At 39.3% G+C, this 26,427-nt stretch overlaps 1 protein-coding gene across 1 annotated transcript in view; it reads left to right on the top strand.

Annotated features, from left to right (window-relative positions):
- Positions 1-26,427, top strand: part of LOC144296591 (uncharacterized) — a 429,705-nt gene that overhangs the window by 190,836 nt on the left and 212,442 nt on the right. Inside the window, exon 6 of the mRNA XM_077869690.1 lies at positions 4,095-4,205. The gene's annotated coding sequence lies outside the window, so the exon portion shown is untranslated. The remainder of the gene's footprint in view (positions 1-4,094; positions 4,206-26,427) is intronic.

Below are 26,427 nucleotides of genomic sequence, written 5' to 3'. Positions count from 1 at the left end.
GAGCCCTGCCAGGATTCTGCTTCGCTGCATTTCAGGTTAGGCTGGCAACGAACCCCCTACCTGCTGTGAATCCCCCAGACTGAGACAAGCAGTAGCCCCAGCTGGTCTTTATAACAGAGTCTGTTTGGAGAACTTCTGTCCTCCTACTTGTTTTCTGGGGCAACCTGGGTTCTCAACAACTGGAACAGGACAGGTCCAGAGCAAACTAGGGGGTAGGAAGTACAAGTGTCTAAGGATGACAAGGTGAAGAAGAAAGGAGGTATTAATGGTTAATTTATCTCATCCCTGGCTCCCTTTCTTAAAACAATAATTCTTTTAATCTTTTTAAGCTAATAGCTTACATGAGCACAAGATATAAATGCTAACCATACCTATAGATTATAATCTCTAAAACCAGAAAAAAAACTTCCTACAAAAATAGCTCAGCACATTTACTAATAAATATGATGACATTGCACTGTATGGTAATTTGGAATAAATGAAAGGTAAGATGTTCATAAAGGCTACTGTAATTTCTGTTACTTTTATAATGTCAAAGTATTTTTATGTTACATCTTTTAACTTTGTGACTTCTCTAGCTTCTGTTATCATCATCAGTATTGATGTTATTCCTTGAAAGCCTTGTGGCATTTAAACTTGTGTGTATGTGCACACACACACTTCACATCACACACCATGCAGGTTGTTTTCTTGACTTTTACTTCTACTCCCACCACATTTTAAGACCTCATCCTGTATCTACATATCCATGTTTTGTATTGGCCGTTCTCCTCCTTCTGAGAGCCTCTGTACCTTTGGAGATGCTCAATGATTTGGCTGAGCAGATGCTCAAGGAACTTTGGAGATTTTCAATGATTTGGCTGAGCAGAAATATAGATCATGAGACTGTGGACTCCCTGACCATAGAATGACAGTGTGATCACCTTCCTCAGAAGTAGGAACAGAAGATTCAGGTGGAGCGATGGTACAGGAAAAGAGGATGTTTTTGAGGAGGCTGAGCAGGGAAGACCAGCATCATGTCAGGCATATAGCATGAACAAAGGCCAGGAGATGTAAGAGTTTTCCCTGTTCATGTGCTATTATGAGTTGAATTGTGTTTCCTTAAAAAAGATATATTGGAGTTCTAATGCCTAGTACTTTAGAGTATGACCTTATTTGAAGTTAGGGTTTTTACACAGATAATCAAGTAAAAATATGGTCCTTAGGGTGGGCCCTAACCCAGTATGACTGGCAGAGGGGAGATGATATGAAGAGACACAAAGGAAACATGTGAAGACAGGCAGAGATTGAGGTTATGCAGTCATAAGCCAAGGAACTTCCAGGGGTACCAGAAACTAGAAGAGGCAAAGAAGAAGCTTTCCTAAGTATCTTCAGCGGGAGTATATCCTTACTGACTCCTTGATTTCAGACTTTTGGCTTCCAGATCTATGAGACAGTATATTTCTGTTTAATCCACTCAGTGTATGGTACTTTGTTACAGCAGCTCCAGGAAACTAATATAGGTGGGTATTGGTGGTGTTCTCGTGCTAGAATGATATAAGAGTCATAAGGGCTTTGGATGACATGCTAAGGACATTATATTTTACTCTACAGGCAAGAATTGGATGGGTGAAAAAAAAAACTGAAGCGAATGTTGAGCTATTCAAGGTATTAAAGAGGAGAATAGCATGATCAGATGTATCCAAAGAAGTATATTTGAAGATGCTCTGGCAACAGTATGTTTTGTGAATTGAAGTTTTCATCAGCATAGACAGTCTGGCAACAGATAGTGAATTAGAAAGGGTATGAAACAGTGTAACAGAGCCTAATTAGGAAGCTTTTGCCATAATTTAGGTGGTGAGGAAATGGCATTATACTAAGGCAGTGACTGTGAGAATGAGTAGAAAAGGCAGTTTTCAGAGCCATTATATAGGATGATTTAGAGAACTTGATGATGAATGGATGACTGGTTTTGAAAGAATTTGATTGAAAATATCCTAAATGTCTTAGCTACAGGAAAATGATTAACCAGAATAATCCTCAAAGAAGAAAGATTATGTTTGGAGAATAGATAATGAGTGCAATGTTGAGATGCCTGTGGACATAGTGACATTTAACCGGCCATTTTGGAAACTTGAATTTGAGAGACTAAACTCAAACCTTTTTGTTCCTAGTCTAAGGCACATTCAGCTTATCACACTGGCTGTGAGAGGAACTGATGGACTTCTGCTCTATGGTGGAAAGTATATAATAAACACTTTTTTTGCTCCAATATTATGATGTATTAGTATATACTAGTATTAGTATATTGTGATATATACTAGTATTAGTATATTGTGATCCTGTGGTTATTTGAAGTATATAGATTGTTCCTAAACAATTGCGTTTGGATGGACAGTATGGAATATAAAGCACATTTTAAAAGTTATATATATTTTTTCTCTATGTCCTTCAGACATGAAAAATAAGAGTGAGGAATTAAAAGTAAAGTTCTGTGAAACCAGAACTAAAATGAGAAGTAGGTGTTTTTTTTGGTGGGGGGGGGGGAAGGGAGGCTGTTAAAAGAAATTTTTGAACTTGAAAACTATGAAGACCTATATAAGAATAGGAAAAATATTGCTAGGCAAATCCCCAAGTACACTGGATTTACAGAATTTTGGAACCAAAAGAGAACATCTATTGATATTGGACACTTTGCTTAAGTTTTCATTTGTAAAAAAATCTTAAATTCATAACTCACCTCTATCACTTATTTAAAAACTAATCAAATCATGAGTGCAGTTGAGCAAGTTGAATTGTCTGGGATATATGGGATATAGTATGGATTAATGGCATTCTTTAGAAAAGCACTAAAGGAATGATAATATTTTACTATCCTTTAACATGTAAATAAATAACCAAATACTGGCTAAAATGTATATCTATAATGTGGTTTTCATTCTTGCCTTTTGCCCTTGTTGGCCTGAAGTACCCTTCTACTTGAAGGATGATTAAAGAAATAGGCAGCCTCTGACACCCAGAATAGGATATTGCAACAAGCAAGTAGCCTTGCAAGTTAGATTACTCTCTGAAGGCAGGCTTTTAAAAATTTTGTTTTCTTTCCTTTGGATGATCAGCCACAAAGCCTGGAGAATACAGGCTCACAGAATTTCACTTCCATACAGAGATGATATTATTCTGCCTATGGCAGTAAAGTAGTGAAGCCTCTGCCCAGTGGGAGAAGGTGGGAATGACACACAGAAGGTAAAACAAAAAAGCAACTTGCTTCCTTCCCATCATGAAAGAATTGGGGGGAAAAAGAGGAGAGGCTTATCAGGCAGATATATGTTTTGATTTTCTACTCTCCAAGCTTTGGACTTGAAAAAAAAAAAAAAACCCGGTATATTAATTGAGTGGATGGAACAAAAGAGGAGGAAGCTTTCTTTGACCCCCACGCTGCTTCCAGACCTACCTCCCGCACATCCACCATGATACCCATTTAGAATTCTGGGAAGTGATGGCCTTTGGGTGGAGCCAAACTGACTGGGTTATACTACAGGGAAGCAAAGGGACTCTGGTTTTCTAGAGACATAGATGGCTCTTAGGAGAGTCTGGCTGGGTTGAGCTTGCCAGAGAGGCTCACCTTAGCAGGGCAAAGTGGATGCCCAAAGGGGAGATAATAAACTGCCCAGACTGCAGATAAGTGGGGGTCTTAGTTGACTTTAAACAGTAATTAGCATTTGTGGGGGCTGAGGCAAGGCTGAGTCAACCAGGCAGTGCGAGTGTGGACTTTAACAAACAGATAGAAAATGAGTAGCTTCAGGAACAGTCTATTGCCATGAATGCCAAAGGCAAGCAGCACCAGGGTAGAAAAGGGCATTGCCCCAAGATCAGAGGAAGTAGGGGACTACTGAAGGTAATACACTTCATAGCCCTCCCCCAGATGTCCCTACTACAATATAGAGAACCAAGCAAGGGGAAAAAAAGGTTTTCTGAGAGACTGAGCATGTTTGTCCAAGAGAGAGTGCACTAGCTAAAGAAACAGTTAGACTGATGTTTAGATCAGACTAAGTTTAAACTAGAGTGGACATTTATTTCATCTTCCCATGTACATTCTTTGCTCTTCCTCTAACCAGAGTGTTGAAAATAACCATGAGGGAGATCAGATAACCTCTGGACAAAACTACCAAGTTGAATTTTCTTCACATGAACGAGTGGCACTTGGTAACATCTAATTTACTAATTGTGTAAGTAGAATTTGTATTTCACTAAATACTAGTGAGGCTAATTGTGTCTTCCTGGGGATTTTGTTTTTTCTTTCATGCATCGTGTATTCATGTACTTTGTCCTTTTGTCTGCTGACTCTTGCTTTTTCTTGCTGGACTGAAAGATACTTTAGTATATATTTTTAAATGATTTTATTTATTTATTTGACAGAGAGAGAGAGCACAAGCAAGGGGAGCAGGAGAGGGAGAAGCAGGCTCCCTGCCGAGTAGGGAGTCTGATGCAGGGCTTGATCCCAGGATCCCGGGATCAGAACCTCAGCTGGAGGCAGATGCTTAACAGACTGAGCCATCCAGGTGCCCTCTTTAGTATATTTTCAATACAAATCCCACGTCAGCTTCTGATGTCACAGACAACTTTCCCCAACTGGTCTGATGAGTTTTCATTGATGACCTATATTTAATAGAAATCTTTGAGGTAATCAAATCTATATAGTTTAATTTATATGTTTTGTTGTTGTGTTTTTTTAAGAAATCACTTCCTACTCTGAGATTCTAAAGGTATTTTCTGTATTTTCCCCTGAAAGCTTTATAATTGATATTTTGTATTTAAACCTCTGAGCATTTTCATGGAAGGCCATTTGTGCTCACTGTTTCCTTTATTAATCATGGACAACCTTGTTATTTCCAAAGGGCTGTCTCCCTCATGGCCTATTTTTTTGTACTTCTCCTCAGTATTCATTTAATTTATTATGAATTATGATTGAGTCCTTCTTCTCATTTTATGGATGAAGAAAGCAGCCAGAGAGACCAATAGCTGAAGGATGACAAAGACTCCAGCGGATGTCTTCTTAAATACTTGCTAAGAGACTTCCTTTGCCCAGAAGCAGCCGTTTTGGGCTTATTCATATGTTTAAAAATATAGATTTAAGGTTTGATTTTTCAAGATATTGCCATTGGGGAAACTAATATACTAGAAAATTGGGCAAGTATATAAATAGGCAGTTTATAAAGGCAATCAAAAGAAACTTCACTGAAGTTTTTTTTTTTTTTTTGAGAAAAAGAAGTATCTGGGAATCCCCAGGTACCTGTGTCAGAGCAAATGAACCTTGCCTAGTGTGTATATACAATTTGGTCTAAAGCAGTGGTCCTCAACTGGGTTTGGGAGGGAGAGGTGATTTTTCCCCCTTCCTCTATTCGTCTGTTCTCCCTAGACATTTCACAATGTATGGAAACATTTTTGGGTGTCATTATTGGGAGAGAGGAGAGAGGGTGGTAGGAAGTGTTGTTACTGGCATCTAGGGAGTAGAGACTAAAGATATTACTAAGTATCTTATAATGCACAGGACAGTACCTTACAACAAAGAATTATCTGTCCCCAGTTGTCAACAGTGCTGTGGTTAAGAAATCCTTTTTAAAGAGATCATTTAGTGCTTAAATAAGCAGTGACCCAAACAGGTGACATAAAGTGATAATTGTAAGAATGAGGAGAATCAAGGTGAAAGTGTACCTACATTGGAGGCTATGTGAACCAATGAGTATCCTTTTTGGGAGATACAGCTTTAAGCAGAAATTTAAAGACTAAAAAGGCCAAATCCTACCTGAAGCAAAATCATGTATATATGATTATTAATGTTAAAAACCTGTTTTAGGATTGCTATAAGAGACCATACAAGGTGACCTGGAATCCGCCACACTGGGTCTTTCAGAGAAACCTCAGAATGCTTCCCACACCCATAGTTTTTATCTACATGTTGCTGTGTTCTTGTCTTAGTCCTTTTGAACTCCCATAACAAAATACCATACACTGGGCTGCTTATAAACGATAGAAATGTGTTTCTCATCCTTCTGGAGGCTGGAGGTCTAAGTCAGGGTGCTAGCATGGTCAAGTGAGGACCCTCTTCAGGGTTTCAGACTTCTCATTGTATCTTTACATGGTGGGCTCTGTTGGGCTTCTATTATAACAGCACTGATGTCATTTATGAGGGCTCTGCTCTCATAAGCTAACCTCCTCCTAAAGTCTCCATATCCAAATGCTCTTACACTGGGGATTAGGTTTCAATATTTCAGTATTAGGTTTAGGTGAGGTGGACACATAAACATTCGGACCATAGCAGCTCTATTCACTGAGAATCTCCTCTCTCTACTCTCCCTACCACTGGCCTCTCCTAAATTCCAGCAGACATGGATAACTCTATAGAAAACTCCATAAGTCATCTAGCTATATCATTTCCAAGAGCCAAAATGTGATCTTTGGCCACTGATAAATGACAGCCTAATCAAATTCATCAATGGGAAAGTTTGAATTTTGTATCTGTAGAATGAGACTTGGTTAGCAACTGTGAAGAAAGAGGAAAGAGAATCTTTTCCTGTGTGTCAAATTAAACTGAAGTGATTAAGAATGGGCCAAAATCTACTATTGGCCTGGTTCAGTTCTCAAGGGCAGGATACCATACGTAGAAGTCATGGGCCAGCATCCTGAGAGTCAGGGTAGTACTATTAAATGGAGGAAGGGAACTGAAAGGAGAGGCAGTAAACTGTTCAATGGATAGGCTTGGAGCTTAAAGTTTGCTGCCCTTTGCTTTCTCTTTAAGTATTCTTTGGGGTGGGTAGGTAAAGATAGGCATAGTCAATAAGTGGTTTCTGGCTTTCAGGCTGAAGCAGGGTTCTCTCTACCAGTTTCCATGATAGTGACTTTGGCAGTAGATAGGCCACTGGATGCTCTGGGGAGTCTACCTGACTCTGAATCATATGTACCTTTACCTAGTCCGTATTGTGGGAAAATATTTCAGAAACATACATCCTAGGTGCTGAGGGTTTAGAGATAACTAATGGGTGATATAGTTCTTTGTTTTTTTTTTTTAAGATTTTATTTATTTATTCATGAAAGACACAGACAGAGAGAGGCAGAGATACAATCAGAGGGAGAAGCAGGCTCCATGCAGGGAGCCCCATGTGGGTCTCGATCCGAGGACTCCAGGATCATGCCCTGGGCCGAAGGCAGGCGCTAAACTGCTGAGCCACCCAGAGATCCCCAGTTCTTTGGTTTTCATAAATATTATTAAACCTATCAGATTATGGGATATTTATGGAATATTATTGATAACTCTCAACTTTACTAAATTCTAGATAGCATCATTATAATTTACTGAATTTTCCTATGTGACAAGCAGATTCGTTTTTGGGCTAAAGAGCAAAATCACCTTCCCTTAATGGAATTTGAAACTTTATCTTTGGATCCAAGGAGTAAGAACTAGATACTGTGTTTCTAAAGAGGAATTCTGTCTACCTAAGAGAGGGGAAGTCAGGTTTTCTATTGCAATTATTATTGGAAGCTATTTTATTTTATTAAAGATTTTATTTATTTATTCATGAGAGACACACAGAGAGAAGCAGAGATGTAGGCAGAGGGAGAAGCAGATTCCTTGCAGGGAACCTGATGCGGAACTTGATCCCCAGACCTGAGATCAGGACCTGGGCCAAAGGCAGACGCTCAACTGCTGAGCCACTCAGGCGTACCTTGGAAGCAATTTTAAATAGGAGATCACAGACTTTCCAAATCAGATATCAAGGTCAGTGTTATTAGAGAAAAGAAAAGAAATATGGAAATAAAACCATGAAGAAAGCAGAAGTGGAGATGCTTGGAAAGGAATGGAAGAAAGGCAGGAGGAAGAAGGACTCTACTTGCCAGGGGCCTACAAGCTAAGAGAGTTCCAAGAATGGGGTGTCGCCTTAGGAGGTACTGGCAAGTGATCAACAAGAATTTCTGCTGTGGCTACTGTTCAAATGTTTAGAGGCCTGTTGTAGCACAATCCTAAATAGCTAGCCAGTGTCATCATTTGAGTAAGAACTTCTCCTTATTCACAAAGTACTTCACCCAGTTATTGTGGGAGAGACACATACAGGCTGAGCTTTAGCAACCATAGAGGATATCTCCTGAATACCTATTGTGTGGTAAGAAGAGGCTGTCTTGGACTTGAAAGCCAAAATGGGCATGCTAACCAGCCTGCCTATGGAAAGGAGTGGATACTCCGAGGATACATGGGGCCAAATGAACATGAATACTAAGATGCTGCCCTTAGAGAAAAAATAGAGCTGAGATAGGAAGCTCTGGAGACAGACTTGCCTGGATGTTATCCTAGCCGTCTGCTTGCTAGCTATTGTGGCCATGAGCAAGTTGCAGAATGTCTTTATACCTCAGTTCCAAAATTTGTGGGGTAAATGAGGATAAAAAATAATACCAACTTCATAGGTATCAGAATTAAGAGTTAATACATTGAAAGAATTTAGAACACCATTGGTGTTGGGGGCAGGAGGACACATTCCTTGCTGGAAGAAATCCTTCCAAGTGAAAGGAACTTTATTTTTTATTTTTATTTTTATTTTTTTTTTGGAACTTTATTAACATATGGCTTTTCCCTGCCCCAAGCATCTCTCCAGGGAAGGAGTGGTTTATGATGGTTGAATTCCAGTGAGGAACTGGGGATGCTTAAGTAAACCCATTCTTCCCTCCTATCCTTGACTGTGGGTCAGTCTGACTAATTCTATGGCTCAACAACACCTAGCCGTATTTTCTCATGTAGCCTTTTCTGTCTTAACTGTTTGCTTTTTTTCTTTTTTAAGATTTTATTTATTTCATTGAGAGAGAGGGAGAAACATAGCACGCACTAGTGGTGGGGAGGGGCAGAGGGAGAGGGAGAAGCAGACTCTCCACCCAAGCTGCATAATACCAGGACCCTGAGATCATTACCTGAGCTGAATGCAGATGTTTGAGTGACTGAGTTACCAAGGCGCCTCTTAACTGTTGGCTTTTTATTTATTTATTTTTTAGACCTTTTTTTTTTAATAAATTAATTTTTTATTGGTGTTCAATTTACCAACATACAGAATAACACCCAGTGCTCATTCCGTCAAGTGTCCCCCTCAGTGCCCGTCACCCATTCACCCCCACCCCCCGCCCTCCTCCCCTCCGACCACCCCTAGTTCATTTCCCAGAGTTAGGAGTCTTTATGTTCTGTCTCCCTTTCTGATATTTCCCACACATTTCTTCTCCCTTCCCTTATATTCTCTTTCACTATTATTTATATTCCCCAAATGAATGAGAACATACACTGTTTGTCCTTCTCCGATTGGCTTACTTCACTCAGCATAATACCCTCCAGTTCTATCCATGTTGAAGCAAATGGTGGGTATTTGTCGTTTCTAATGGCTGAGTAATATTCCATTGTATACATAAACCACATCTTCTTTATCCATTCATCTTTCGATGGACACCGAGGCTCCTTCCGCAGTTTGGCTATTGTGGACATTGCTGCTAGAAACATCGGGGTGCAGGTGTCCCGGAGTTTCATTGCATCTATAAAGAACTTATTAAACTCAACACCAAAGAAACAAACAATCCAATCATGAAGTGGCCAAAAGACATGAAGAGACATCTCACAGAGGAAGACATAGACATGGCCAACACGCACATGAGAAAATGCTCTGCATCACTTGCCATCAGGGAAATACAAATCAAAACCACAATGAGATACCACCTCACACCAGTGAGAATGGGGAAAATTAACAAAGCAGGAAACCACAAATGTTGGAGAGGATGCGGAGCAAAGGGAACCCTCTTGCACTGTTGGTGGGAATGTGAACTGGTGCAGCCACTCTGGAAAACTGTGTGGAGGTTCCTCAAAGAGTTAAAAATAGACCTGCCTTACGACCCAGCAATTGCACTGTTGGGGATTTACCCCAAAGATTCAGATGCAATGAAATTGTTGGCTTTTTAATGGTTTCTGACCTTTGGTCAAGAAAGGGGGAAATATTTATAGAGTCTCTCAAATTCTAGGAGAGTCAATATATTTGTAAGTGAGCAATTTTTTAAGGTGTTTTACATATGTTAGTTTTCTTCTCTCTGCCTTTCAGCTGACTTTTTTTTTTTTTTTTAACAAGTCTTACTATCAGTGATTCCTTACATGTATTTAAACCAGTCTTTTCTATCACAGGCTGTTTCCTCTTATTCAGTTTTCAGAGGAAATAAATTGATGGTGGAAGGAAAACAGCTGGTTGTAATTTCTTTGAAGTCTTTTCAGAAAATTCCCTGGTTTATTTTAGTTGGCTTCATCCTAGGGCATGACTATTTAGATTGAACATTTGAATATCTTTCTCAAAATTTCCACCAATGATTAGCAACTGAAAGGGTATGAACTTATAAACTAGAACTGTTAGTGAGAATGAAAGGGAAACCTTAAACATAACTGAATTAAAGATCCTCCAATGTATTTAAACTCAATCATTATATAGACTTAGGAAACTAGAAATATCTGTCCTTGGGAACCGTTGTACAAATGATACATTTCTGCATTCTAATATACTACATTAAAGGGGAAAGCACATGAATAGGTTATTACTGTATCACTGGGGACTTTGTTTCCAGAGTTTTTTATGCCATAATTGAAACTTTTTTGTGACTAACACTGCTTTGGTTTAAATTTTTGTCTTATAGGCTTCTCACTTATATATTTATTCATGCATAGTCTGACTTTTTCTGCTTAGGTCAAGAGAAATGATAGGAGAAGCCCTACAATTAAGAATTAAACAGATGTCTTCTTTGGATTTATCAAGATGACTATAGCTGCTCACATTTACTGTAACCATTAGTACCCAGTTTACTTTGGGCAGATACAAACTCAGTGAGAAAAGAGCAGAAAAAAATGAAGTCACACGGGGATACCAAGTGTTAAAAAATTAATATGTTCTAATGTTCTCTCCTTCCACTTAGCTGTTCAGCCTAATCTCTACAGTTCACACAGTGATTTTTCTAAACATTAATCTGTTTATGTCATTCTGGCATAAAGCTCTTCAGGGACTTCCTGTCTCCTACAGGGTCAAGTTCCAGTTTATTAGCTTTGCATACAAAATTTTGCAGGAACTGTCCTCTCATCAGCATGTCCTCCCCAAACTCTAGACTGTCAAAGTATTTATGCTTCACAGTGTTAGTTGTGAGGAAGGCAAACATCATTGGTTCCTTTAGTTAGTAGGGTTTTATGGTGAAGATGTGTGGGCAAGTGTGGGAAGTCTCACATTCTATTGGCTAGCTTCATGGGGAGCAAGGACTATTGTCTCAGATCACTCAATAGCAATCCCATTGTCAGCTCCTCAGAAAAGGGCAATTGTGGTCTCTCTTCTAGGGTCTATCATCTGGTCTCAGTTTCTCTCTGCCTCTTTGTCTTTCTGCTCTTTTTCTGACTTCCTCTGCCAGGGTCTCTTTATGCTGCTCCATCACTGTTTGCACGTGAGCAACAGAAAAAGCAATGAAGGAGTGGTAACTGAACATCCTTTCCTGAGCAACTTGGACAGGAGCCTTCCACAAAAGAGCTCAGGATTTGATTACTCTATAATGAGACTCAAAAGAGGAGATTGATTGCCCTACAAAGGAACTCATGATCAGGTACTGGGCCATGGGGATCTTTATGGGCAGTTCTATTAGGGTCCACATTATGATGTGTCTGTGACCGAAACAAATACCACTCTCTCTTTCTCTCCCAGTGAGTCTGAGATGAATTGGACAGTTCCAAAAACTTTTACTCAGAACTCTTAGCTTTACAGATAGGCAGGAATAGGGGTTAGGCTGAGATCCCTCAGATCCTTAAGAGGATTGGAGTTCTTATGCCAAGGTCAGGGTTCAGTGGGGATGTGGGGAAGAACTTCTTGTGCCTTTCAGATGCTGATTCACAGATGACTGCAATCCTCACAATCCTTGGTACCAGGATGAGGGGAAACAGATAATAGTTTATGATTTTAGTCTCACCAAGGCCCTTACCCAGGGCTTGACTGTGTATAGGTACTTTTGTGTTCTTATAAATCTCCATTGTTATGACCTATACTACCTAATGTATTATTGGTTTAGGTGTATCATTTATGTGCACTTAGGCTCACCTTTACCTCCAGCCCCTAATGGGAATTACTTCAAGCTGACATTGTGACTGCCTATAGGCTATTGCTCAAGCCAAGGGAACTTAGTATGTGGCAGTTGATATCTAAAATGCACTTCTCAGCATTGCAATAGTGACAGTTTAACTTCTTTACCAATGTGGTTCTTTCTTATTTCTTTTTGTTGTCTGATTGTTGTGGCTAGAACTTTCAGTACTATGCATACTGAATAAAAATGGCAAGAGTGGACATCCTTTTCTTGCTCCTGACCTTAGAGGCAAAGCTCTCAGTTTCTCACCATTGAGGATAATGTTAACTGTTTTTCATATTAGCTTTTATTATGTCGAGGTAACTTCCTTCTAATACCATTTTGTTGAGGGTCTTTATCATGAATGGTTGTTGAATTTTGTCAAATGATGTTTCTACATCTATTGAGATGATCATATGATTTTTACACTTCATTTCGTTGGTGTAATGTATGATGTTGATTGATTTGCAAATATTGAACCATCCTTGCATCCCAGGAATTAATCCCACCTGAACATGGTGAGTGTTCTTTGTAATGTATTGTGTTATGCGGATTGTTGATATTTTATTGAGAGTTTTGCATCTATGTTCATCAGGGATATCGGCCTGTGGCTTTCTTTTTTTGTGGTGTCTTTGTGTGATTTTGGATTCAGGGTAATGCTGGCCTAGTAGAATATATATGGAAGCTTTCCCTCCTCTTCTAGGTTTTGTAATAGTTTGGGGAGAATAGGTATTAACTCTTCTTTAATATCTGGCAGAATTTACTTATGAGTTCATCTAGTCCTGGACTTTTATTTTTTGGTAATTTTTTTGATTACCAATTCAATTTTGTTACTTGTAATTGGTCTGTGTAAATTTTCTATTCCTCTCTGGTTTGGAAGCTTGTATGTTTCTAGGAATTTATCCATTTCTTCTAGTTCATTCAGTTTATTGGCATAAGCTTTTTTATACTATTTTGTTATAAGCATTTGTATTTCTGGTAGCAGTCATTACTCTTCCTCTCTTATTTTTGGTTTTATTTGGGTCCTTTCTCATCACTTCTTGATGAGTCTAAGGGTGTGTCAATTTTGTTTATGTTTTCAAAGAACCAGCTCTTGATTGCATTGATTTTTTTTTTTTGTCTCTGTGTCATATATTTTTGCTCTGATCTTTATTATTTCCTTCTTCTACTCATTTTAGGCTTTGTTCTTTTTCTAGTTCCTTTAGGCATAAGGTGAGATTGTTTGAGTTTTTCTTGCTTCTTGAGGTAGGCCTGTATTGCTATAAGCTTCCTTCTTTGAACCACTTTTGCTATGACTAAAGACTTTGGACCATTGTGTTTTTATTTTAATTTGTCTCTGTATTTTTAAAAAAATTTTCTCTTTGATTGCTTCATTGATTTTTTAGTATCATGTTGGTTAATCTCCATTTGTCTTTGTTTTTTTTTTCTAGTTTTGTGTGTGTGTGTGTGTGTGTGCATGAGATTTATTTTTAGTTTCATACCATTGTGGTAGGAAGAGATGCATGGTATGATTTCATTCTTCTTAAATTTATTGAGGCATGTTTTATGGCCCAATATGCGATCTGTTCTGGAGAGTGTTCCCTATATATTGGAAAATAATGTGTATTCTGTTGTTTTTGGATGAAATGTGTATATATATCTGTTATGTTCATCTGGTCCAATGTGTCATTCAAAGACATTGTTTCCTTATTAATTTTTTGTCTGTATGATCTAGTCGTTTGATGTAACATATGATCCATACTAGAGAATATTCCATGTGCACTCAAGAAAAATGTATTCTGCTGCTTTTGAATGGAATGTTCTGCATTTGTCTATTGTTGTTTAAGACTAATGTTTCTTTACTGATTTTCTGTCTTGATATCTGCCCATTGATGTGAGTAGAGTATTAAAGTCCCCTACCATTATCGTATTACTTTCAGTATCTCCCTTTAGGTCTATTAGTATTTGCTTTGTATATATAGGTGCTCCTTTGTTGGGGGAACATATAAATACATATATATAAATGTTATATCTTCTTGCTGGATTGACCCTTTATCTTATGTAATGTCTATTTTTGTTTTTATTTTGTTTCTTTCTTTTGGTTTCCACCTGCATTAAACAACTTTTGGTTTCCCCAGCTTTCTTTTGGTTTCCACTAGTATAAAACATCTTTTTGCATCCTTTCACTTTCAGTCTCACATTTCTGTATCTGAAGTGAGACTCTTGGAGGCAGCAGATAGTTGGACCTTTTTTTAAAAATACATTCAATCACTCTGTGTCTTGATTGGAAAATTTGGTCCATTTACATTTATTTATTTTTATTTTTTTTAAAGATTTATTTATTTATTTATTTATTTATTTATTTATTTATTTATTTATGATAGACATAGAGAGAGAGAGAGGAAGAGACACAGGAGGAGGGAGAAGCAGGCTCCATGCCAGGAGCCCGATGTGGGACTCGATCCTGGGACTCCAGGATCGCGTCCTGGGCCAAAAGCACACACTAAACTGCTGAGCCACCCAGGGATCCCTGGTCCATTTACATTTAAAATAATTATTGATATATATGTACTTACTGCCATTTTGTTCATTGTTTTCTGGCTGTTTTAGTATTTATTTGTTTTTTAATAATAAATTTATTTTTTATTGGTGTTCAATTTACCAACATACAGAATAACACCCAGTGCTCATTCCGTCAAGTGCCCCCCTCAGTCACCCATTCACGCCCACCCCCCGTCCTACTCCCCTTCTACCACCCCTACTTCGTTTTCCAGAGTTAGGAGTCTTTATGTTCTGTCTCCCTTTCTGATATTTCCGACCCATTTCTTCTCCCTTCCCCTCTATTCCCTTTCACAATTATTTATATTCCCCAAATGAATGAGAACATACAGTGTTTGTCCTTCTCTGATTACCTTACTTCACTCAGCATAATACCCTCCAGTTCCATCCACATCGAAGCAAATGGTGGGTATTTGTCATTTCTAATGGCTGAGGAATATTCTATTGATACATAAACCACATCTTCTTTATCCATTCATCTTTCGATGGACACCGAGCCTCCTTCAATTTGGCTATTGTGGACATTGCTGCTAGAAACATCGGGGTGCAGGTGTCCTGGAGTTTCATTCAATCTGTATCTTTGGGGTAAATCCCCAACAGTGCAATTGCTGGGTCATAGGGCAGGTCTATTTTTAACTCTTTGAGGAACCTCCACACAGTTTTCCAGAGTGGCTGCACCAGTTCACATTCCCACCAACAGTGCAGGAGGGTTCCCTTTTCTCCGCATCCTCTCCAACATTTGTGGTTTCCTGCCTTGTTAATTTTCCCCATTCTCACTGGTGTGAAGTAGGATCTCACTGTGGTTTTGATTTGTATTTCCCTGATAGCAAGTGATGCAGAGCATTTTCTCATGTGCATGTTGGCCATGTCTATGTCTTCCTCTGTGCGATTTCTGTTCGTGTCTTTTGGCCATTTTATGATTGGATTGTTTGTTTCTTTGGTGTTGAGTTTAATAAGTTCTTTATAGATCTTGGAAACTAACCGGTTATCTGATACGTCATTTGCAAATATCCTCTTCCATTCTGTAGGTTGTCTTAGTTTTGTTGACTGTATCCTTTGCTGTGCAAAAGCTTCTTATCTTGATGAAGTCCCAATAGTTCATTTTTGCTTTTGTTTCTTTTGCCTTCATGGATGTATCTTCCAAGAAGTTACTGTGGCTGAGTTAAAAAAGGGTGTTGCCTGTGTTCTACTCTAGGATTTTGATGGAATCTTGTCTCACATTTAGATCTTTCATCCATTTTGAGTTTATCTTTGTGTCTGGTGCAAGAGAGTGGTCTAGTTTCATTCTTCTGCATGTGGATGTCCAATTTTCCCAGCACCATTTACTTAAGAGACTGTCTTTCTTCCAGTGGATAGTCTTTCCTCCTTTGTCGAATATTAGTTGACCATAAAATTGAGGGTCCACTTCTGGATTCTCTATTCTGTTCCATTGATCTATGTGTCTGTTTTTGTGCCAGTACTACATTGTCTTGATGACCCCAGCTTTGTAGTACAACCTGAAATCTGGCATTGTGATGCCCCCAGACATGGTTTTCTTTTTTAAAATTTCCCTGGCTATTCGGGATCTTTTCTGATTCCACACAAATCTTAAAATAATTTGTTCTAACTCTCTGAAGAAAGTCCATGGTATTTTGATAGGGATTGCATTAAACGTGTATATTGCCCTGGGTAACATTGACATTTTCAGAATTTTAATTCTTCCAATCCATGAGCATGGAATATTTTTCCATCTCTTTGTGTCTTCCTCAATTTCTTTCAGAAGTTCTATAGTTTTTAGGGTATAGATCCTTTACCTCTTTGGTTAGGTTTATTCCTAGGTATCTTATGCTTTTGGGTGAAATTGTAAATGGGATTGACTCCTTCATTTCTGTTTCTTCAGTCTCATTGTTAGCGTATAGAAACACCACTGATTTCTGGGCATTGATTTTGTATCCTGCCACGCTACCGAATTGCTGTATGAGTTCTAGCAATCTTGGGGTGGAGACTTTTGGGTTTTCTACGTAGAGTATCATGTCATTGGCGAAGAGGGAGCATTTGACTTTTTCTTTGCCAATTTAAATGCCTTTAATGTTTTTTTTGTTGTCTGATTGCTGAGGCTAGGACTTCCAGTACTATGTTGAATAGCAGTGATGAGAGTGGACACCCCTGTCTTGGTCCTGATCTTAGGGGAAAGGCTCCCAGTGCTTCCCCATTGAGAATGATATTTGCTGTGGGCTTTTCGTAGATGGCTTTTAAGATGCTGAGGAATGTTCCCTCTATCCCTACACTCTGAAGAGTTTTGATGAGGAATGGATGCTGTATTTTGTCAAATGCTTTCTTTGCATCTATTGAGAGGATCATATGGTTCTTGGTTTTTCTCTTGCTGATATGATGAATCACATTGATTGTTTTACGGGTGTTGAACCAGCCCTGTGTCCCAGGGATAAATCCTACTTGGTCATGGTGAATAATTTTCTTAATGTACTGTTAGATCCTATTGGCTAGTATCTTGTTGAGAATTTTTGCATCCATGTTCATCAGGGATATTAGTCTGTAATTCTCCTTTTTTGGTGGGGTCTTTGTCTGGTTTTTGAATTAAGCTGATGCTGGCCTCATAGAACGAATTTGAAAGTACTCCATCTCTTTCTATCTTTCCAAACAGCTTTAGGAGAATAGGTATGGTTTCTTCCTTAAATGTTTGATAGAATTCCCCTGGGAAGCCATCTGGCCCTGGACTTTTGTGTCTTGGGAGGTTTTTGATGACTGCTTCATTTTCCTCCCTGTTTATTGACCTGTTCAGGTTTTCTATTTCTTCCTGTTCCAGTTTTGGTAGTTTGTGGCTTTCCAGAAATGCATCCATTTCTTCTAGATTGCCTAATTTATTGGCGTATAGCTGTTCATAATATGTTTTTAAAATCTTTTGTATTTCCTTGGTGTTGGTAGTGATCTCTCCTTTTTCATTCATGATTTTTTTTTAAGTTTTTTTTTATGATAGTCACAGAGAGAGAGAGAGAGAGAGAGAGAGAGGCAGAGACACAGGCAGAGGGAGAAGCAGACTCCATAAACCAGAAGCCCGACGTGGGATTCGATCCCGGGTCTCCAGGATAGCGTCCTGGGCCAAAGGCAGGCGCCAACCGCTGCGCCACCCAGGGATCCCCATTCATGATTTTATTAATTTGAGTCTTCTCTGTCTTCTTTTTAATAAGGCTGGCTAATGTTTATCTATCTTATTAATTCTTTCAAAGAATCAACTCCTGGTTTTGTTGATCTGTTCCACAGTTTTCTGGTTTCCATTTCGTTGAGTTCTGCCTCAAATCTTTATTAACTCTCTTCTTCTCCTGGGTGTAGGGTCCATCTGCTGTTTTTTCTCTGGCTCCTTTATGTGTAAGGTTAGCTTTTGTATTTGAGTTTTTTCCAGTTTTTGAATGGATGCTTGTATTGTGATGTATTTCCCCCTTAGGACTGCTTTTGCTGCATCCCAAAGATTTTGAACGGTTGTATCTTCATTCTCATTAGTTTCCATGAATCTTTTTAATTCTTCCTTAATTTCCTGGTTGACCCTTTCATCTTTTAGCAGGATAGTCCTTAACCTCCATGTGTTTGAGGTCCTTCCAAACTTCTTGTTGTGATTTAGTTCTAATTTCAAGGCATTATGGTCTGAGAATATGCAGGGGACAATCCCAATCTTTTGGTATCGGTTCAGACCCGATTTGTGACCCAGTATGCGGTCTATTCTGGAGAAAGTTCCATGCGCACTTGAGAAGAATGTGTATTCAGTTGAGTTTGGATGTAAAGTTCTGTAGATATCTCTGAAATCCATCTGGTCCAGTGTATCATTTAAAGCTCTCATTTCTTTGGAGATGTTGTGCTTAGAAGACCTATCGAGTATGGAAAGAGCTAGATTGAAGTCACCAACTATAAGTGTATCATTATCTAAGTATATCTTAACTTTGGTTATTAATTGATTGATATATTTGGCAGCTCCCACCTTCGGGGCATATATATTGAGGATTGTTAAGTCCTCTTGTTGGATCGATCCTTTAAGTATGATATAGTGTCCCTCTTCATCTCTCACTACAGTCTTCGGGGTAAATTTTAGTTTATCTGATATAAGGATGGCTACCCCTGCTTTCTTTTGAGGACCATTTGAATGGTAAATGGTTCTCCAACCTTTTATTTTCAGGCTGTAGGTGTCCTTCTGTCTAAAATGAGTCTCTTGTAGACAGCAAATAGATGGGTCCTGCTTTTTTATCCAGCCTGAAACCCTGCGCCTTTTGATGGGGTCATTAAGCCCGTTCACATTCAGAGTTACTATTGACAGATATGAGTTTAGTGTCATCATGATATCTATTCAGTCCTTGTTTTTGTGGATTGTTCCACTGAACTTCTTCTTATAGGGGAATTTTAAGAGTCCCCCTTGAAATTTCTTGCAGAGCTGGTTTGGAGGTCACATATTCTTTTAGTTGCTGCCTGTCTTGGAAGCTCTTTATCTCTCCTTCCATTTTGAATGAGAGCCTTGCTGGATAAAGTATTCTTGGTTGCATGTTCTTCTCATTTAGGACCCTGAATATATCCTGCCAGCCCTTTCTGGCCTGCCAGGTCTCTGTGGAGAGGTCTGCTGTTACCCTAATACTCCTCCCCTAAAAGTCAGGGATTTGTTGTCTCTTGCTACTATAAGGATCTTCTCTTTATCTTTGGAATTTGCAAGCTTCACTATTAAATGTCGAGGTGTTGAACATTTTTTATTGATTTTAGGGGGGGAATCTCTCTATTTGCTGGATCTGAATGCCTGTTTCCCTTCCCAGATTAGGAAAGTTTTCAGCTATGATTTGTTCAAATAGGTATTCTGGCCTTCTGTCGCTTTCGGCGCCCTCGGGAACCCCAATTAAACATAGGTTTTTCTTCCTCAGGCTGTCGTTTATTTCCCTTAATCTATCTTCATGGTCTTTTAATTGTTTGTCTCTTTTTTCCTCAGTTTCCCTCTTTGCCATCAACTTGTCTTCTATGTCACTCACTCGTTCTTCCACCTCGTTAACCCTCGTCGTTAGGACTTCTAGTTTGGATTGTATCTCATTCAATTGATTTTTAATTTCTGCCTGATTAGCTCTAAATTCTGTAGTCATGAAGTCTCTTGAGTCCTTTATGCTTTTTTCTAGAGCCACCAGTAGCTGTATAATGGTGCTTCTGAATTGGCTTTCTGACATCGAATTGTAATCCAGATTTTGTAACTCTGTGGGAGAGAGGACTGTTTCTGATTCTTTCTTTTGAGGTGAGGTTTTCCTTCTAGTCTTTTGCTCCGTGCAGAGTGGACAAAAACAAGTTGTATTGGGAAAAGGAGAAAAAGAGAGGAGAGAAAGAAGGAAAGAAAAGAGAAAAAGAAAAAAAAAACAGAAGAAAAAAAGAAAAAAGAGAAGAAAAAGAGAAAGAAAAAGAAAGGGAAAAAAGGGTGGGGGAAGGAAACAAATCAAAAAGCAAATCAGCACAGCAGGCCCCTCCCCCAGAAGACCAGCTAGAAGGACAAGTTCCAGGAGGAGCCAAGGGACTTAAAGTACACAGAATCAGAAGATACTCCCCCGTGGTTTTTTTTTTTTTTTTAAGTCCCTTGGCTTCCCCTGGAACTTGTCAGTCTAGCTGGTCTTCTGGGGGAGGGGCCTGCTGTGCTGATTCTCAAGTGTGAGCACTTGGGGGAGCTGCTCAGCCCCTGCCTGGTGCAGGGCTCAGTGGGGGTTGTTTACCCCGTGAGGCCCCAGGAGCAACAGCCCCAGTGGCGGGGCCAGCTCTAGAGCCCTGGAGTCAGCCCTCGCAGTAGCTCCGGAGCTCTCCGTCTGCAGGGCCTGGAGGCTCCGGGGCGGGGCCGCTGATCTGCTCAGCTCCGGGAGGAGCGTCCTCGCTGTCCTGGGCCCTCCTGGCCTCTGCCTGTCCCGGGGGGAGGCCGGATCCTGGGCCCTGTCCCGCGCCCTGTGCTAGGGGCCTGCGCTGGTGAATTCGCGCCTCCGCCCCGCAGCCCCCTCCGCGGAGCCGCCCCCGAGCCCCCCTGAGCTGCTCCCGCCCCGCAGCCCCCTCCGCGGAGCCGCCCCCGAGCCCCCCGAGCTGCTCCGGGTCCCGCCGTGCGCGCTGCAGCCCTTAGGGAGCTCGGCGCACTCTCCCGGGGCGCAGGTGCCTGTTAGTGTCCCCGGGAGCCCGAGGGCATCCCCGCCCTCCTGGGTCCTGCTCCAACTCCCCGCGAGCCCCTTTCCGCCCGGGAAGGTCGGTGCAGCTCCTGCGTCTCCGGGACGGGGCTCTCCTGTCCTGGGGACACTCGCCCCGGCCTCAGCCCGGCTCCTCCTGGGCCCCTCCCCCTTGGAGGCCTTTGTTTCTTTATTTCTTTTTCCCCGTCTTCCTACCTTGAGAGAAGCGCGAATTTTTCTCACTGTAGCATTCCAGGTGTTCTCTCTTTAAATCTCAGGCCGAATTCGTAGATTTTCAGGATGATTTGAAGATTATCTAGGTAATCTGGTGTGGACAGGTGACTCGGGGACCCTCCTCCCCCGCCTTCTTGCCCCTCTGCTTCTGGCTGTTTTATAGTTTATCTTTGATTCTGTGTTCTTTTCTTGCTCTCTCCTCTTGTAGTTTGATGCCTTTCTTTAGTGTTATGTTTAGATTCCTTTTTCATTATCTTTTGTATATCCACAGTACATTTTGCTTTGTGGTTACCAAGAGGCTAACATACAACAACTTCTATGTATAACAGTCTATTTTAAATTGACAGCAAGAAAAAAAAAATAAATAAATTGACAGCAAGTTAAGTTTGAAAGCATTCTAAAACTGTATTTTTACTCCTCCCCACACACATTTTATGTTTTTGATGTTATATTTTACATGTTTTTATTTTGTGTATCTCTTCACTAACTTGCAGGTTTAATTTTACTACTTTTCTCTTAACCATACTACCTTTATAAATGATTATTCTCTCCTGTGTATGAATACACTTTACTGGTCTTTGCTTGTCTCATAATTTTTGTTTTTGTTGTTGAAAATTGGACATTTAAAATAATAATGAGATAGCTCTGGAGCTCACATGCCCCTTTAGTGTTTGTTGTTAATGCTATTCATTATTATAGTTGTTACTGATGCTCGCTCATTTATTTAGTGACTCTCCTGAACAAATTTGTAAAGTCTCTATTCTTTGTCATATGTAGCCACTGAAGTATCTGTTTTGATAGCTTTGTTGTTAGTTAATGATTGGACAGAGATGTTTTAAATGACTTGAATCACTCCATCACCAAACTTTTGTAATAGGGCTGGGTACAATTTAGGGCATGCCTTTGGTGTTCCAGTAGTAGTCTACAACTCTGTCTTAGCTTTTCTTTCCATCTTGTGTGGAGACATGAGGTCAGCCTGAGGTGAGAGATTAGGTCCTTTTCAGGTATTTCCTTGCCATGCCTATAATTCAGCTGTTCTCTGTTCTTTTATGTGATGATCAGTCAGGCAGAGCCATAAGACAGGACACAGGAGAGTCTCAGTTCCAATAAACAAAGTATATTATACGCACAGATTCTATAAACAGGAGGCCTTGGCACACCACACAGGAACATATGAGGAACACCAGGTTGTGTCAGGAGACAGAAGACAGGAGCAAGGGGAAAGTCTGGGCCAGAGCTTTCATAGAGGTTTCCTCAGAAAAGATGAGACAGGTTAGGTTGACCAGTTTGAATAATTCCAGTTGACTTTGGGCTACGGAGATTCTCTACCTACTGTTATCTTACCTGGGACTGTTCAGGCAGAGCAATATTATCTCTTGAGCTAGATGGAGGATGTATGGCTCTGGATTGGTTAGTTTGCATATTAAAGGTGTGCTCCTTCTGAATCCTTTGCTGTCTCTAAGAATTGACTAATCCCAGGAGGGGCAGTCTTTCTCCAGCCAGAAATATTCTTAAGATATCAAAACATCATGATATACATAAAATAAAAACATAAACAGTACATCTGCATATTCATGTGGGCTTCTAAATTTCCAGATAATTTTGGAGTTTTCACAGCCCACTATGGATAACACATTCCTCAGCTTTTCCTTTTGCTTATTTTGGTCAGCTTCTATTTTGCCTCAACTGTTATTTCCACCTTATTCAGCTGTGTTGTTAGACAATTGCTTGTGATTGTTGACAGTAAATGCCCTGGGGAAAGCCTGTTTGTAGCAAACAAGCTCTCAATTTTGTCACACAGAGATGAGTCCTGCAAATGAGAGGTTCTAGGGGCTACTAGACAAGTTAAATGACAAGTTTGTGGCAATTGGGATATTTTAGGGGCTCCAAACTTGTACTTCCCTCTCCAATGGCTTCTAAGTTTATGGTTTTTGCATCTACCCTATATTGTGAGGCTGTTGATTTTCATGATTATTGTGAAACTAGGGAGAGGAGAATGAGAAGGGTGTATTAAAATGCCATAAAGCTTGCTGTTCATTCTTCTTTTTCCCTTGAATATTCAGTGTTCTCCCTTGAATAAATTCTCCTAGTATCATTACAAGCTTCCAGTTAATTTCTAGAGTTCTGAAAATGTTGATTTTTAAAACTTTTGATATTCTTATTGCTTTTAGGGAGGAACAGATTTTTTTTTTTGAGATCCTTACTTGGCCATTTTGGAAGTGTTCATCAGATTTTTTTTTGTTGTTGTTGTAGTCTGTATGTGTTCTTTTTAGAACTGTTACATCTTTCAGATGATGAAATTGATATAGGGAAAGATGGCTTTTTTTTTTTTTTCCAGTTTACATACTACTGGATCGACCATTTCCAGGAATTACTCTCAAATCTGATAACATACATTAAGTTTGAAATTGGACCTAATCTTGGCAAGTTCACAGAGTAATAGGAATGAGATGATTTATCTCTACTTCAGTGCAATATGCATAGCTTTTCTTCAATTTCTGCTTCTAAAAGTGAAAAATGGCCAGCCTCATAAAGCAGTTCACCCTGATTCTTTAGTGGGAGATGGAACCCCCTTTCAACACCACCATTCCCCCATTTCTCTCCCTACATATTTTACCAACCTTTCAGAGATAATTTAGTTTTCCAACTCAAATGAGGGACTCAAATGATGAATATTTGAAGTACGTTAGATAAAAAGGTGGGAAGTACCAAAGAAAGTAAGAGGAGAAAAAAACGTTGAGATAATTTAGATTTCTGTAATGTCTCTCAAATCATACTTTTTAGATCATTGCTTATTCTACTATGTTTAAGGCTAATTAAGCCTTTATAAAATCACTCTATCTCCTAATCTAGGGTGTAATTTGTTCTTTCCAAATAGAAGTCTAGTAACAGTTTTGAAAGTGAACCAGTCAAAATTCCAAATTATTGCATTAGCCGAATTTGAATTAAAACTTCTCTAGTGAACCACATCATGGACTTGCCAATGAAAGCAGCAGGAAGTGCCAAGCTGTTTAAGAGGATCTCAGGCATATTTGGACTTGCTTGGCATTGGTATTTGTTTCTAATCACTCCAGGAAGTGGTGTGGTGGAAAATAAATCTGAAAAGTGTGCCAGAAAATCCAAGGGAGCCTCTGGGAACAATTAAAACACAGGCTAAGCCTTATGGTTCCTGATATACCTTCAGGATACCATGTCCTGCTTCTTTGAGCTATCATTTCACAAAAGAGAAGCCCTGCTTTCTTTTACTCCAGCTTTCATGTTGGTTTGAATCCATAGATTATCTCCTGCAGCATTTAAAATGCTTCATGTGCAATGCCTGCAAAGGAGTGATTATCACTAGGTTATCCTGATCTGTACAGTGTCAAAGGAAAATTTCTCTAATTTTGGTAGAGGTTCCAAGGCTTGGGCTGATGAAGCACATGTACACAATGATTTTAAGGGTGAACTAAGACCATTTACTGATATACTAGTTATGTAGCTGTTGGTCTTCTAAATTGTTCCCTGAAAAGGTGCCTTGAAGATTAAACAAATCCTTTAAAATTGATTTTAGAAGAGCTGTTATGATATCAAGTAAATTATTTTATTTGACTTAGTATGACTGACATCCCCATAGGTTTTTTTTTTTTTACTTTGGTTTACAAAACTTATTTTTTAAAAGTTCTGATTGTCTTGATATGTATATACTGATAATGGCTACTGTGCAGCAGAAGGAAATGAGTCTGGGTCATGATTGGTTCAAAATATCATTATACCTCTTCTTTCCTATGACTCCTTAAACAAATTACTTAGCCTTCTGAGCCTTAATTTTTCTTCTTATAATGTGGTTAAGTACTAAATTATATTAAATGAAATTGTTTGTGAACCTATTGGCTCCTTCCTGACACACAGTGGGCACTTTATAAGTTATTTTGAATTTGAATCTAAGCTCTATTGCTCATCCTTCCTCACCTCCATGGATCATCTAATAGCAGTGATTTCTGAATCACCTTTGTAATCACAGGGTTACTGAATGGCCTTATTTACCACCAATTATTGTGTTTAGGAAGCATACTTTTTCCTCTAGCCCTTTAGAAAAGTAAGAAGAGTAGAAATGAATATATACCCAATACATACTAAGTTTTAGAGTTAGGAAGACAAATGTTTGTTGGTATCTAACTGGTACTGTTGACAAGTGCCTAGATCATGGTAGGTTGTTCCATAAATAGTCTGCTACCTGATTGCCCCAGTGTCAGGCTCCTTGTACATTGCTAATGGTGGAGGGGCTTCATTTCCATAGGCTTCATCTTTCCTTATAGAATGAGTTCCATGAGAGTAAAACTGGTGTTTTATTCTATCCTCTTCCTCGATGCTCCTAAGGTGATGGATGAGCTTGGAAAGATTGGCGAGTTTGGAAAGAAGAATTTTGCATATGTAGCCTAATTCTTTTTTTTTCTTCCCTCTGGATTTGCCTGCAGAAAGCATGCATTCTGTCATGACCTTCCTTTCCAGACTGCCCCTTTTGGGGAGGTCTCCAGCCTTTAGCACTTCCTGTGCCAAGATGATAACTATTTAATTTGGGGACCCGGTATTAGGAAATTCATAATTCCTGAACACCCAAACCGCATTTCTCAATTCATTAGTAATAATATTGGTGTTTTGTTTTCTTCCTTCTTTTCATTACTTAATCATTACTAGGTTGAGAGGGGAAAAGTTGATTTCATTTATTAGCTTTCTAAATTCCAGTATACATTTAACCCCGAATCTGCTGATATGCTAGCCTCTATCTGTTATATAATAGCAGAATCTCAATCTATCACTCTCAATATATATATTACTCAGTTATCCCCATATATTTCCAAGCTGGTGCTTCAAAATGTCCACATTCTAGATATAGTTGTCACTTGGTAACAGTCTTTGTATTCTTATGTTCTAGCTCAAAAGTATATAGAATTACTGCCTGAGAAGGCTCACTTGCCACTTTACATCATGAGAACACTATTTTACTCTGAGAAAATATCTGCAGATGACTTTTCAGGCTATAGCCTTTGAGCTGCCAAAGTATTACAGGGTTTTGGACAGTGGTGGGAAAAATGGTCTCTTCTTCAATTTTATTCCTAAGCATTTAAAAAATTGAAGTTTCGGAGAACCTCTTTTTGAGTCCAGTAATTTACAGACTCTTTTGTACAAAAAAACGTTTAACCATTTTTGGACCCCACCCCACTAATCATTGAGGTTTAAACATAAAACAAAAATTCTGTTGGGAGCAAACATAATAGCATCTTTGCCATCCTTCTTCCTTAGTATTAGACTTCAACCACAAACTCCATTCTCCTATTCTACTTACAAAAAAGGAACTCCTATGTATGTAACTTACTGCACATGGATACCTGGGAAGTGCGTG

This window comes from Canis aureus, chromosome 24, assembly GCF_053574225.1.
Source record: "Canis aureus isolate CA01 chromosome 24, VMU_Caureus_v.1.0, whole genome shotgun sequence".
Lineage (NCBI taxonomy): Eukaryota > Metazoa > Chordata > Mammalia > Carnivora > Canidae > Canis > Canis aureus.
Note: the sequence above shows the minus strand (reverse complement) of the source record. Positions and strands in the feature narration are given on the sequence as shown.